This window comes from Grampus griseus (genome assembly GCF_964374135.1).
Source record: "Grampus griseus genome assembly, chromosome: 6".
In the NCBI taxonomy this organism is placed as follows: Eukaryota; Metazoa; Chordata; class Mammalia; order Artiodactyla; family Delphinidae; genus Grampus; species Grampus griseus.
In genome coordinates, this window is record NC_139000.1 from 92,856,488 (window position 1) to 92,871,841 (window position 15,354).

At 50.7% G+C, this 15,354-nt stretch overlaps 1 protein-coding gene across 1 annotated transcript in view; it reads right to left on the reverse strand.

Annotated features, from left to right (window-relative positions):
• Nucleotides 1–15,354, reverse strand: part of SEMA4D (semaphorin 4D) — a 118,751-nt gene that overhangs the window by 44,320 nt on the left and 59,077 nt on the right. Inside the window, exon 2 of the mRNA XM_082656551.1 lies at nucleotides 5,284–5,348. The gene's annotated coding sequence lies outside the window, so the exon portion shown is untranslated. The remainder of the gene's footprint in view (nucleotides 1–5,283; nucleotides 5,349–15,354) is intronic.

Genomic DNA, 15,354 nt, shown 5'->3' on the forward strand with positions numbered 1-15,354 from the left:
ACCGAAAAAAAAAAAAGATGGACAAACAAATGGGCCCAGTGAATTTCAGCGGAGGCGGGTGGAAGGGCCAGTCTCTCTCCTTCCGGGACCTGCAGGAATGACCACTGTGCACACGGGCTGCTCACACTGGTTTAGGTGAGAAGGGAAAACATTCTTCTTAATCGCCTTGAGCCTGTACCAACCCAGACACTGTCGTTAAGGAGCAGGGCGGGTGCTGAACTAGCCAGGGGGCCACTCACTCCCAGCCATTCCCAGGCCCGCCCTGCCCACGGCGGCCTGAGGACGGGTACAAGTTCTTTCTGCAGAAGTTTCCCAGCATGGACTTCATCCAGCTCTCAACTATCTTTACCTCATCAGCAGGCGCCAGACTCCCGATGGCCTCAATCAGACCCTGCGTCTCGTCCCCAGATGGTCTTTAAAAAAATCCACAAGAATAGCCAAAGGTCAGGAGGGTCCATGCCACACACAGTTGACTCCTCTCTGGGGAAGGGGTGTGAGGGATGCATGTTTTGCTTTATGGCATTGGAAGGGTTTGATGTTTGTCCTTTTTCAGTAAGCATGCATTGTTCCGTATAATTTAAAAGTGCTAAGCAAAGCACACAGCACACTCACCCAGACACACAGCCACGGTGCACTCAACCGGGAACACTGGCTCGGCGATCGCTGCCGCGTTAAGAATTGAAGCCTTAAATGTTCAAATGGAAACAACTGGACGAAGCGCCCACCCTCTGGCTTTCGTGGGCACTTCTGCTGGGAGCCAAGTGTCAGGAGTGTGCATTTGGCCTCCCCCATGTGAAAGTGTCACAGTGAGACAGGAGCCCATTAGAAAGACAGGGTCATACAATGTCACACCCGTTACCTACACATAATTGTGCTGGTTCAGGAGGAGTGCATGACCCCACTTTAAATGTCAGGAGAATGGAACCCAGAGGGGTCTCTGAACCCGGCACTCAGGGGCCTGTCAGTGCCTGTCATGCGGCAGCTTTCCAACCGAGCGACCCTGAATCAAGTCAGGGGGTTGGGGCAGAGGAAACAGGGTAAGGGCTATTTCATGAAACCATACACACATCTGTGTACGTACGCTTGTGTGTGTACATACGTGTATTGTGTACCTGTGCACATATACACATATATGTGTGCACCTTTAAGTGTATATTGGAGTATATGTGTGCACGTATGCATCTGCGTGACCTGTATATGCGTGCATTCATGTATGTATGTGTACACGTGTCGTTTGTATACACGTATCTATGTATATGAGTGTTCATCCATGCATGCACACACCTGTAGGTGTGTGCATGAGTAGGTGTGTGCATGAGCATCTGTGTCTGTTCATGTGTGCCTGTATGTGTGTGTGTGTACATGTGTGTATGTGCATGCCCATGCAGTGTGTGTGCTCTCTGTGGCAGCACAGAAATCCCGATCTAGCACTGCATTCCTAGATGTGACCGGTGACGAAAGGCTAGGGTCCTTTAAGGCAGGAACCATGGGCCGAGGGTACTGTCTGGGCTCTGTCACGCCTACCCACACCTTGGCTTCCCTTTCTGGGACCAGCTGTCTGTAGGGTCACAGAGGGGACACCACTCACTACCCCATGTAAGGCATCAATGCTGGCATCAACAACAGGATGCTAAACCAATGTTCAAAGTGTCTCCACTGGCATCCCCTGGAAACCCATGAAAGGGGAGCTCAGGTGACAGCTGTGGACAACTACTGGGGGAGCCTGTTGACGCTTCTTGTCTATGGGGTTTGCCCAGACAGGGCAGGTGAAGCCCCACTTACCCTCTAGGCCCTGTGGCCAGGACAGCGGAAGACACACAGCTAAATATACCTTCCCTTCCCAGCCAGGAGCAGAGAACACAAGAGCCACCCTACGACCATGCCCTGCCAGTGCTGGTGCCAGGCCCAGTGTCCCCATCCCCAGGCTGTCCCCCACCCTAGGCTCCCCTACCCTACCCCAGTCACCAGCCCTGCCCCAGGCTGCACCCCACCCTCAGCTCCTCTCCCTACCCAATCCCCCAGCCCCAGCCCCAGGTTGTGCTCCCCCCCACTCCCCTCCCCACCCTCAGTGCTCTCCTCCCCCGCCCCTGGCTGTGGTGCTGATGTCACCACCTTGCCAAATGGCCTTGCCCTCTCAGGAATCAGGAACAGGTTTCAGAAGCTCTCTGTGTCACACACACAACAAACAGTTTTTTGTTTCAACTTCAGTTTCCCCAGGACTTAGAATGGATCCCAGGAGCCAGGCTCAGCCTTAGAGCTGAGTCCAGCTGGACGCTCCCCGCTGCCCCAATGGAAAAGCGTCCAGGACACCGGCTTTCCCCTCCAGCCGCCCCACAGGGGCAAACAAGCTGGTCAGGATGTCCCGACACACCTTAACCCTCGTTCTCTCACCTAAACCCAGGCACGTGTGTGTCACAAATGTGCCGATGGAAGCCAGGAAGGAGAAAAAGGGCGGCAGGGTGACAGATGTACATACCAACCAATTAATCAGCAACCAATCAGCAGTGATGATGCTGAGAAGGGCATACGCAGGGCAGGTGCAGGGCAGCGGGGACCCTGAAGCACAAAGGCCAGAGGAGGGAGGGATCACACCACCTTGTGTGACATCATTCTACACTTCACAGTCACACTGTCTCTTTGGAGGGCGTGTGACACCCTCGCATAGCGTGTGCAGTGCATTTGTCTCTGAGCCCGGACAGCTTAGCACCAGGGAATACAAAATAACCTACCTCCCCTAGCCTGATTCTTCCTGTCGGCCCACCCCCAGGGAGGAATATCTGTTGTCCAGGGGCTGCTGGCGTAGTAGGGAGCTCAGCTCCAGATGTGCCCCCAGGCTTGTTTCCCAAGGGCTGGAGGACACCATGTGCACCAGGAGATATTTTAAATGTCACTAAAACTGGTGCTTCAATCCCCAGTTTGACCTGTACAGAGAGCAAACTTAGATAAATGATACTGTTGAAAAGTTCTGCCTTAACTGGAATTTATTTGCATTCTTTTTTTTTTTTTTGCGGTACGCGGGCCTCTCACTGCTGTGGCCTCTCCCGTTGCGGAGCACAGGCTCCAGACGCACAGGCTCAGCGGCCATGGCTCACGGGCCCAGCCGCTCTGCGGCATGTGAGATCTTCCCAGACCGGGTCACGAACCCGTGTCCCCTGCATCGGCAGGCGGACTCTCAACCACTGCGCCACCAGCGAAGCCCTATTTGAATTCTTAATTTTCTCCTTACCTTATAAAACTCTCCTACCTTCCAAAGTAACTCCAAGGGTGCTTAATAAAGAAATAAAGTAATAAAGAAATGTAAATTAAAATAAAATACCTAATTATCCCCCACGAGACAGAGAAATTTAAGATTGCTGCTAGGGGTGCTGGTGAAGGGCTGGAGGATTTCCGAAGGCGATTCTGAATTTCCAAATGGCTCCTACTTCCTAGCTAGTCTTGGGCAGCTATCCTGGACCAGCCCAGTGTGCAGAGCCATGTGGACGAGGACAGCCCACGAGGGCACCTGGAGGGATGTGCCTCCACCGGGGGGCCTAGTTAGCAGACATGTGCAGGACACTGAAGAAGCTAGGCAGGAACCACCAGGAAGCACACAGCACCCTGACCACATGGAAGGGCAAGGGCAGAACAGCAAGCCAAGATGACCCATGTGTGTCCAGGGAGGAGGTTCCAGTCCACATACACATACGCGCGCACACACACACACACACAGATGCACACATGGACACAGACATACATGGACACACACACACATGGACACACACACAGAGACACACAGGCGCACATATAGACACACATGGACACAGATATACATCCAACTGTTAACAGTGATTATCTCTGGGGAGGGAGAACGGCCAGGGAACTCACTTTTTAATGTTTGTTTTTAAAACAGTGAATAATGTTTATAATGCTTTGTAAAAAATTAATACATTAAAAATTTATGTCTCCTCTACACTAGACTCAAGTCAGTGAACAAATATTACATCCAGCACATCAACCTGTGCACTGGTATGTAATGTTCCACAACCCAGCCCATTTCTTGGTGTCTATTCTTGCCATTTTATTTTTTTGCCCTTTTGCACTTACATAGAAATGAGAAGGGGCTTCTTTTCCTGCATGCTTTTTATGACCACAAGGTAAAAGTAACAGAAGTCTATTCTTGCCATTTCTTTGCCCTTTTTGCATTTACATAAAAATGAGAAGTGGCTTCTTTTCCTGCATATACTTCATGCTTTTTATGACCACAAGGTGAAAGTGAGAGTCCACCCTCTTAGACTTTTACATTGGAATTCTCTAACAACTCAATATAGTACTGAACAGAAGAAACCACCCTTGTTTTCAATTACCTTCTGTCCAAACATTCCAAAATATTTCTTTAAAATAAAGTGTTCAGCAAACAAAATCCAAAGACAAATGATCTAGGGGAAAAAAACTAGGAAAAAACACTTGTAACATAAATGCCAGGGCCTGGAATTCCTAATAAGTGCGGTGATCTAATAAACTACAGAAAGAAAAGACCTAATAAACTACAGAGCCCTGGCCAAACAGAGCAGGTAATTAAAAATGTATATGTATATAACCAGCCAATAAACACAGAAAGTGCTAAGTATCCCTAGAAGTGAAGCTGTGTTCATTAAAACCACCCCCACCCCAAAACTGGCATAACAAGTCCTCGTGACTGCCACGCATGGCAGACACCAAAGACTACACTGGCAGCAGGTGTGTGGAGAAGCTAGCAGAAATGACAACCCCACCAGCTAATCCACAATACATGAGTAGCATAAAGGGATGAAGGGGAGGTAGGGGCTTACTTTTTGTTTTTACAAATTAAATTGGCATTTCTCTTTCCTCTAAAACTGGAAATACACGGTTGACCACGTATTAACTGACCAAAATTAAGATTAATCACAAAATGACTCGGCTTCAGGGCAGATGACATGGAAAGCCATCTTTTTACACCAGACATCACTGATGACCGCCCCCATCCCCAAAAGAGAAGATGGAGCATTTCTGTGCCTAGAGCAGGGGCCTGCAGCCCAGAAAGGGGGCAGGGGAAGGAGCACGGGGCAGAAAGGCAGTGGGGGAAGAAAAACAAACAGGCAGTGCCCCTACTGCCCTGTAGGCTTCCCTCAAGCCAGCCCCAAGGGGCAGCAGCCAAGTCCAGATCTTTGGCCCTAAGATAGCACAGGGACCAAGGACCGACCTTCGGCTGGATCCCACTGAGGCTTCTACAAGGTGTCATCTTTGCTAATATGCGAGATAGACTGAGAAACAAAGGGATTTTACCTGTATCTTGTGCCTCTCGATACTTCCCAATTGTTTCTAGGAAGGAGTCTTCAGAAATCTTGGCTCTGAAAATAATGGGAAATGAGAATATTTAAACAGTTAAACTGTCCACATAAACTCAGCATCACTTCTGGAAAGGCACTGAGAACAAACTCCTGCCTTCACTTCTGGAGCCCCGCAGCTGACTCTCTGACCCAGGATGGCTTGGCACTTGTTCACTTGTGCAAACAGGAGGAGGGAGTATGCAACTGCTCACCCAGGAACAAAGGAAGTGAAACCTGTTGGTCACCCAGGTGCCGGAGCTGGTCCCCAACCACTGACCACCACCACTTCCCTGCAGAACAAGCCATTCAAATACAAGCCAGAGTCACTGTCAGCTGTGAGTCCATCAATCAAAAAAGTATCATCTGGGCTTCCTTGGTGGTGCAGTGGTTGAGAGTCCGCCTGCCGATGCAGGGGACACGGGTTTGTGCCCCGGTCCGGGAAGATCCCACATGCCGCGGAGCGGCTGGGCCCGTGAGCCATGGCCGCTAAGCCTGCGCGTCCGGAGCCTGTGCTCCGCAACGGGAGAGGCTGCAACAGTGAGAGGCCTGCGTACCACAAAAAAAAAAAAAAAAAAAGTATCATCTACTGGCTATTGACTTCAGATATGTATCCTTTAGAATTCATCTTCATTGAAATCCAAAGGCACCAGGCGATGAAGGAAAAAGTGATACAGATAACATATTCACGAGAAAATGATTTCCTAAAAATCCCATTTAATTCCCTTTTTCTTTGTTTTTGATTATTGTTTATAAGCCAAACAGAAGAATTTCCACAGTGGTATAGCAAGTTCCTATATTGTATTTGCTACCCCTTCCCAGTGCAGGACAGAGCCCTCAAAATAGGAATTCCCAAGTCCAGTAAGATCACAAACTATCAGAAAAAGAGAATCAGAATTGCAAAATTAGAGGTCACAGTGCAGGATTAATGAAGGTTTAGAGGCTGGTTAAATGGACGCTGACGCCTCTGCAACTGCAAATGATCCAACATATTTTTTAAACCTCAGAATAAAGCTCTAGCATTTTTTTGTCGTTGGAATTATTTTTTTCTTTTGCTTCAAAGGTTTATACAATTATTGCCATTTTTCTGAAGACAGCTGAGAAGTAGGAGATGCTCCTTGGAAACGCCGTTGATGCCCCATCTCTCCCACACAGTGCCCCCGCACCCCGGGGAGTGGGACCATCATGTCTGCAGCCCAGACACCAGTTTGTACCCCACTCTTACATGTCCACCCAAGCACACAGTTTCCAGGGTCACCCAGGGCCCCTCAGTGCCCAACAACTCAAGTCAGCAGATGAAACCTCAAAGTGACAGGCAGAAATGGTTAGGATTCACCCGGCCTCACTGTGATGTACTGCCTAAGACTGAGTCTGGGTCTTTCCCACAGAAGCGACTGCTTCTGATGGCCAATTTATAAGAAAAATATCTTCAGATGAGCAAGCAGGTAAGTGTCCTAGAAAAAGTTATATCCACGCAAGACACAGAACCTATCTCTTCTGTTTAAATGCTCTTCTGGGCGAGCAGCTGACACAACCGATGGACAGGCAATGGGCAAACCCAATGAGCTATGGCATTTACCCGTTCACACGGGGCTTTCCTAGCACATGGGCAGGCGGGGCCCAGCAGCCACTGGGGACTGCTGAGAACTCTTAAGGAAAAAAGAAAGTGAGTCACCCATAAATAAGAGGTTTAGATAAATAATGTGAATACTAGGAATTTTAAAAACAAAAAACTTCTCTCTTCTAGAGATTCAATAAGTCTTTGTCACTTTAATAAATAAAAGCCCACAGCTGCTTGTTCTGTGGTTGGACAAGGTGCGTATCATATTCACCCTAATTTCATGGTTTTGAGCAACAAGTGACAGCAGGCTAGGGTTCCTGTGTGTGTGTCTTCAGCACCTCACACAATGCACTTGGACACTGGTGTCCTCATTTTCTGCCTTCAAGCCAAGCCTCCGTATCTACCCTCCATCAAAGAGCTTCTAGCCCCCAGGTTCCTGAGTGAAAATACTCGCTTCTGGCTCAGTCAACCGAGAGGCCCTGAGGGCCCCCAGTTGTCTGCACCCTTTACCACAGCAATTTTTCTCCTTTCCCAACATAAAAACCCACAGGCTATAATTAGTTATCACCATACTGAAGAATGCAAAAGACATGCTCTGTACGCAACTACTAACCATATCATTCTGACTACGCATCTCCTCTGACTATGCAAACCTGCTTATAATGCACATAATGTACAGTCCATTTTCAAAAGAAAGGAATGGAATCCATCAGAAGAGAGATAAGTGTTTTCCTCTGGTACACACAGGAAAAACCTGGCCCATGCCCCGATGGCAGCGGTCTCCTGACCATTTATGACAAAAGTGCAGAGCCCAGGTAAAGGGGGTCTTCATCTTGCAGGCACCTTGCCTACATTCTGCCATTGTGACCTCACCTTCCGAAGGCCCCTTGCCTCAGCAGTAACCCGGTGTTCTCTTTAGTGCGTGGAGAAGACACAAGCGGGATGGGGCCAGGCATGGGACTCTGTTGGGTCAGAACGACCTGGGTTCCAGGCTTCGCTTCTCCATTTTCCAGCTGTGTGTCCTTGGGGAAGTTACTGGGCTTTTCTGTGCCTCTGCCTCCTCATCCAGAAAGTGGACATAATAATAGTACCTACCTCATTTGGTTGCTGTAAAGATCCATGAGTAACTTATGTGAAGAGCTTAAAACAGTGTCTGGCAGCTTCCCAGCACGGCATAACTATCAACTATGACTCTTCCTACCTGTGAAGTGGAGCCAGTTATACCTAACTTGTTAATTACCTACCTTGAGAGACATACATATCAGCATTCGGCATGTGTAAGCACATTCCCCATTCCCCATGACCAAGGCTCTACCAGCCTCCTCCTCTCACAGGGAATTCAGAGCTCAGAGCCTGGGTCTGCCTGGGGTCACATCCACAATCTCCTGGGAACAGGGCCCCTGTTTCTGCGGTCGTGGATGGGGAAGGGGCCTCGAGCCTTATCTGCTGAACTTCCTCACTTCAGCCCAGAAGCCCACGCTGGAGGTGTCTGGGCAGTGTGAAATGGGGAGATTCAATCAGCACTCCACCCACATGCCCTGTCTGGGGTGAGTTTGCACATTAGTGCAAGACACCATTTCCCACCTCTGAGAAGGGCAGCAACGAGACAGGCTGGCTAAAATGTACGGTGATTAGGGGCTGGGGGCAGCATTCACATGCACTGGGGCAACTTCTCTGGGGGCTACTGGGTGACACCTGTCAAGATGCCATGTCCAGACCCTCTGACCCAGCAGTTCTCCACCAGGAATTCAGCTGGACACACCCCCACGTGTACAAGATGCCCAAGTACAGTATGAGGCTGCTGATAGGAAAACTCTGGAAACACCTAGAAGTCCATCAGTTCATGTGCATGTGGGCACATATATGTGTGTGTATGTTTGTGTGTATACACGCATATATATACACTGCATATGTGTAAGCTGATTTGTGTATGAGCTGTGGCACATCTATAGGATGGAATACTACACAGCTGTTAAAAAAAAATAAAGTGGTCACTGAGATGAAAGGATGTCCAAGATACTTAGTTCAGTAAAAATTAAGGTCCCCCACAGTGTTATAATATGTTCTCATTTGTGTAGACACAGGGTATGTAACCATTTGTACGTGCACATAATTTACTCAAAACTATTTGATTAGATCAGCCCTTAATCAAGGATCTGCTGGCAGTGAGCGACTAGAGAGTGGCTTTGGTCTGGAGTAGGGGTGTATTTCAATTTTTACTATATGTATTCTTTAGTACTATTTGAATTCTTATGTTAAGCATGTGGTTTCATAATTAAAATACTTTAAATCTGATATTAAAAGTAAAATATATTAAATGTAAAAAACTTGGAAAATAAAAGGTCAGAGAAGAAAACATTTCTGGCAATTTCAAAAAACAGGTTACTATAACTATTAAAACATGATTCCCGGAATATTACTCAGCCATAAAAAGAAACGAAATTGAGCTATTTGTAATGAGGTGGATAGACCTAGAGTCTGTCATACAGAGTGAAGTAAGTCAGAAAGAAAAAGACAAATACCGTATGCTAACACATATATATGGAATTTAAGGGAAAAAAAATGTCATGAAGAACTTAGGGGTAAGACAGGAATAAAGACACAGACCTCCTGGAGAATGGACTTGAGGATATGGGGAGGCGGAAGGGTGAGCTGTGACAGGGCGAGAGAGAGGCATGGACATATATACACTAATAAACGTAAGGTAGATAGCTAGTGGGAAGCAGACACATGGCACAGGGATATCGGCTCGGTGCTTTGTGACCGCCTGGAGGGGTGGGATAGGGAGGGTGGGAGGGAGGGAGACGCAAGAGGGAAGAGATATGGGAACATACGTATATGTATAACTGATTCACTTTGTTATAAAGCAGAAACTAACACACCATCGTAAAGCAATTATACCCCAATAAAGATGTTAAAAAAATAAAAAAATTAAAAAAACATTTTAAAAAAAACCCATGATTCCCTTTCTGAAATTCACTAAACGCATTTCATCAAAATGGAAGTTTTCAAGAACAGCAAACAGACTTTACATCATTTCCAGCAGTTCCGACGTTTTGTTGGACCTATTTATCCTAAGAAAACTCAGACACAGAGGAAAGCATTTTGGTGCAGGTGAGTGCCGCAGACCCCGAAGTGGGAGAGGCAGGCTCATAGCCATGCAGCAAGAGGAACAGAGACCTGGAACTCAAGAAAGAAGAAAGCACCTGCAGCATGTGGGCTGCTGAGTCAGGGAGCGGGGAGAGGAAGTGAGGGCCCCAGCGTGAGCTGTGCCCCATGAGTCTCTGCATTTGGCCCCATCCCACATGATCCAGGGTTCCCCAGCACCAACTTGTGACTATGCCATGTTGTATAGCTAAATATGATAATGTTGCATGTTCAGATCATTGTCAATTTCCTACTTAAAATTCATTTTTAAAGACTGATTTTAACAACCAGCAAAACTTGAGCTAGAAACCCTTCTTTCTAGAATGCAGAGCCTATTTGCCGAGGTCAGGTGGCACAGAGAAGACACCGTGAGAGGGTCATCATAAGGCTCCCCGCTTACATAGGTGGGGGCCAGGACACACTTTCGTAAAATATTGATTTGACTCACTTCTCAGTTTTCTATGAGTTGAGGTATTTTGAAAAGGCATACTTTCTATGATATTACACAGTCAACATCTAAAACATTTTTTATATTTCTTTCAAGCAATTTAGGTGCCTTAATTCAGTCCATGTTTATTCTCCCCTAATGGGGAAGGCAGCAAAGTGTGGTGGCCAGAGAGCGTGGCCAGAGCATGGACTCTGAGGCCAGTCTCCCCAGGATCAGGTCTGGCGCTGCCACTTCTCAGCTGTATGACCTACAACAGGTCACTACCCACTCTCCCCAAGCTACTCCCCCAGCCCCTCCACCTCCTCCCCAGCTACTCCCTCAGCCCCTCCACCTCCTCCCCAGCTACTCCCCCAGCCCCTCCACCTCCTCCCCAGCTACTCCCTCAGTCCCTCCACCTCCTCCCCAGCTACTCCCTCAGCCCCTCCACCTCCTCAGCTACTCTGCGGAGGAAGCGGCATGAATGAGGAGTCGTAAAGCACATATACACACTACAGGAGTGCACACTGAATCAATGTTAACACAACAACACAAGCGACACTGCGCTGTTGTGATACAGTGGGGACACTCCCCAGTGCTGGGGAAGGGCCACCAGACCTCACAGCCACACTCAGCCACATCGTAGCAGAAACAAGTGTTGGGGAGAAGCAGGTGTTTTCAAGCCAACACCAATCCCCGTGGTAGCTCTAACTGTGATTTTGCCTAGATTTAAAGCTTTTTTTCTAAAACGCACAGCCACGACGTCAGCTTTTACTACCACCCCTGCTCCATGAACCTGAAAACGTCTAAACTCTGGGTCCATCTGACTCCAAACTCAATCAAGCCCTTTCTTTGAGAGCCTGACTGGGCTGCCCCAGAGCGACCTCTGCCCTCTCTTCCCAAACTGTGTGTCGGCACCACCCCAGGACTCCTCCTCAGTCCGCACCCCCTTCCACCCCTGCTGTCCACCCTCCTGCAGGGCTTTGAGAGCACACGGTCCAGACTCACCTACAGACGTCCTGGTTGGAGCCCCCTGTGCACTCGGAGTCCGTGTGATTTCAGGGGCTGAGAACCAGCAGAAGTGCCACTGCACTGCCTGCCTTTCCCTGCGTGACCCTGCCTTCCTGCTCCACACACCCCGGCTGTGCCCTGTTGGGTACATCTCCATCATACCCACCTCCCGAAATCCTGGCTGTCACTACAGCTTGGCTCACGGGCCAGGGCAGCCTGAAAACTGCCCTCAGAATGGATGCCTGGACTTGACGGAGCTTTGCTTACTGGGTCCTGTGAAAAGTTATAAGCGAGAAGAATAATGAACATCCCACCAAAAGGTAAAGGTGAGAAAGTGACTGTTCACAAGAGTAAAGCAGGCACTCCTGCCGGACTCCAACAGCATCACTCGTGACGGAGGTTTCTACCACGCTTTGCTGTACTCACCCCTTGCACTCTGAGTGACCCAGGGCACATACAGTATCATGAGACAGGAGGTCACTCACGTCCCTCGTGTGCAACTCTCTGGGGTGTGCACATTCCTGACCATAAACACTGGACACCTGAAGGAGCCCTCGGTGTGGGCCAAGAGACTTGGCACCAATAACGGGGCAGCAGCCGTGCGGACCCCTGCTGCCTCTGGGAGCGGCAGTAACTTCCACTCCCCAGCAACCTCCGGATCCTTCAGAGCCCTGAGGAGGTGGGTTTCATGTGCTGCTGATGCAGAGAAAGAGAGAAAATGCAACAACTGGCCTGGAGCCAAGATCAGAGCTGGGACTCCCTCCCTCCAGGGTCTCACATTACCCAGAGGCCTTGTCAGCACCTGACAGCTCAGGACAGCCCATCACACTGGGGGTGGGGCGGGCACGTCACAGTGAGCAGGACAGAAACCGCTCTCTGGGGAAGCCTCGTGTCTCCAGTTTGAGCTGATGCTCCTTCTGCCCTGGAGCCGGCAGCTCCCACCCCTCCTTCTCCAGGAACTCAGGGGAGAGATGAGGGGCGTCCCTGCTGCACGGCTGGCACTTCAGAAACAGTGGTTTCTTCTCTTCACCATTTGGTGAAGACGTCACAGAAATCTGCCCAGAAAGAACCATCTGGAATCTGGGGCTGGCAGAGGACTGCACTCAGGGCTGCCTGGGGCAGTATCCTGCACCCCCAGGTGCTCACGGCCCCCTCTGAGTGTCCTCCGGGAAGCACGTGTGGTTGCACCAGGGGAGCAGACGCCTCTTGCCCTGCACAGGGCCCCCAGACCCAGCCCGGCTGCAGAAGGACAAGAAGGTCTCTCCTCTCGGCCAAGGCGGGAGGGACAGGCCTGGGAGCCTCACCAAGCCCAGACCCAAGCGGGGATTTCTTTTTTAAGTCCAAACCACAAAATGCCACTCTCTTTGCCTTCATATCTAGTGATTCCTTAAAAATACACAGCAGAAGTACAAAGTCAGGCCAGCTCAACCACAGGCCATCATCCAGCTCGAGTCGGCAAAGGCCGGAGCCAACACGAGGCCCTCTTCTTTCAATCCTGCCTCCCTCCCCGGACGTGGCCTTCCCTCCCAGCTTGGCAAAACCCATTAGGGAATCCACGCGCTCCGGCAAAAGTGCCGTGAAGGCCCAGGTCGCCTCACCCTGGCAGGACACAAAGGAACAGCCATGTCCCATCATCTTGGGCCCAATTTCTCCTCAGTATTGATTTTAGACTTCCAACTGTTCTCTACTGTGCACATACCACTCGCACAAACCTTTGAGTCTGACTCGCCAGCTTCCACATCCCTTCGAGGGGACTTCAGGAACGCCAACTCAGCCCTGGACCGGCTGAGCACCTTGCAGCAAAGCCTGTTACTTTGAGACTCCGCTGCCTCTGTACCGTGGTCAAACCACACCAGCCCCCACCCAGTCAACGGTGGACCAAGAGGCCTCTGTCTGTCTGACCCCAAGGTGCTGTGGAGGCCGCCAGGAAGGTCAGAAGGGCACACAGTCCAGAGAGACGGCCATATTGGAAAAATCAAATGCCTGTATCCCTCCAGATGGCAGGAAGGTGCCTGCGAGTCACCTCTGCTAGAATTCCCAGCGTGAAGCGAATCCCAAGTCACAGTGAGGCATCTGAAGTAACCACACACACCCCACAGTCCGGGAATTCACTCTGAAGTCGCCACACACGGAAGAGACCACCCACGTTTCACAAGCCACTGCTGGCCGGACCCGGGTCCTATTAACCTGCAACCTGCCCGGAGCCCAGCCTAATGGCCCCAGGGCCCGCAAAGGCCCTGTCCTTTCAGCAGATGGAATTCCACAGCAGACAGGGCGTTCCCTTTCTGAGCCCTGTGTCACCTTCCAGATGATTCAGAACGTGTGAGACACGGAAAAGTGGCAGCTGGAGCATCACCATCACACTGTCATCTTCCAGGTGGAAAACTCCAGCTGAGGGGTTAACCAGCCTCGCTCTGTCTCCTGCCGTGCCCAGGAGGCACCTCCGCTCTGGGACCACTGCTAAGGAGCGGGTTAGGAATGAAGCAGGAACAGAGGCAGAGAGAGGGGTCTCTAGCCAGGAGGTCTACCCTCCCCATCCATGGGAACCAAAATTAACTGAAAAATCTACATGACATTCTGAACATTCTTAAACCACATACACGAGGCCACCAGCTCCACCACCCCGCCACTAGGGTCGTGCCAACCTGCCCCTGTGGAGGACAGTATCTCGGCCCAGAACGACTGGGCCCAGAATGACTGGGCACAGGGGCAAGGCACCTTCCTCAGCATCGGCCTCAGTTACACCAGGTGCCCGGCCAGGGAAAGGCCTCTGAGCGCTGCACACATTCGCCACCTGGCGCATGCTGGGCACCCTCGTCCAGCAACAAAGGACACGGGGATGCGATGTAGGGATGGAATAGAGGGCACCCCAAATGTGGTTCTAGAACAGCGCCAACCGGAGGAAAGGACTTGGTTTTCTAACATCTCAGGACCCTTTTTGGTAAGATGCACATGATTTTAAAGGCTGAGTAAATGTGAATAATTGTGCTGCACTCATCTCTTTTCTGACCATCGGACTTACTCAGCTGATAGAAAATAGGGGTGTGTGCACACATCAAACGTCCCCGTTCTGTTGAGGATGTCAAAGCTTGGAGGCCTCGCTTCCTGCTGAGCTGGACCTGGAGCACGGCCATCTGGCTGGGCCATCTGCCCCAGGAACAACCACTCCTCCTTGGGCGCCCCCTTCTAAGACCAACCCGAGGCCTGGGCGAGGTGCCAGGCCTCCTCGTGAGCATGTAGTCCCACGAGAGACACAGGGTCAGGCCTTCCTCATCCAGTGGGTCCCTGATGACAGCCGCGTCCAAGGAGGTCCACCGGACTCCTGCTATCCTCATGTCATGGGACGTGGAGCAGGAAATCATAGGGGGCAAATGTCCACCTGTGGAGGGTCCGGCAGGTGGGTCCGTTGGGTCCCTCGGGGTGGGCTGCTGCCCCCTGGGGTGGGAGTGTGCGCCTGGTGGGCTGGCCTCAGACAAAAGTGGCTTGGTCCCCGGTCCTGGGAATAGGTGCTTCCCTTGTCTGCAAAGCTGGCTGTGGGCCAGGCCTCACCCAGGCACTTCTGCTTTCCCTGTGACTACAGAGAAGGACGTGGTCTAGACAGATCCTCCTGGGCAGTGTGGGCACCACTTCCCATGAAGGTACTTCCTTATGCTCCCAGCGGTCACGAATTCAGGACACTGCCACCCCCACTGCCACAGCTGCCCTCTGGGCTCTACACTCGGTGCCACCAGTCAGGTCCCTGCTGGGGACATCTGAGTCACTGCATGTTGGACACAGCGAGGGACTCAGGCAGGCCTGTGAGCACCTGCTGAGGGCCAAGTCCAGGCACAGATATGGGGGCCGGGCATACCTGCAGCCACCCAGGTGGGTGCTGGGCAGCAGAGCAG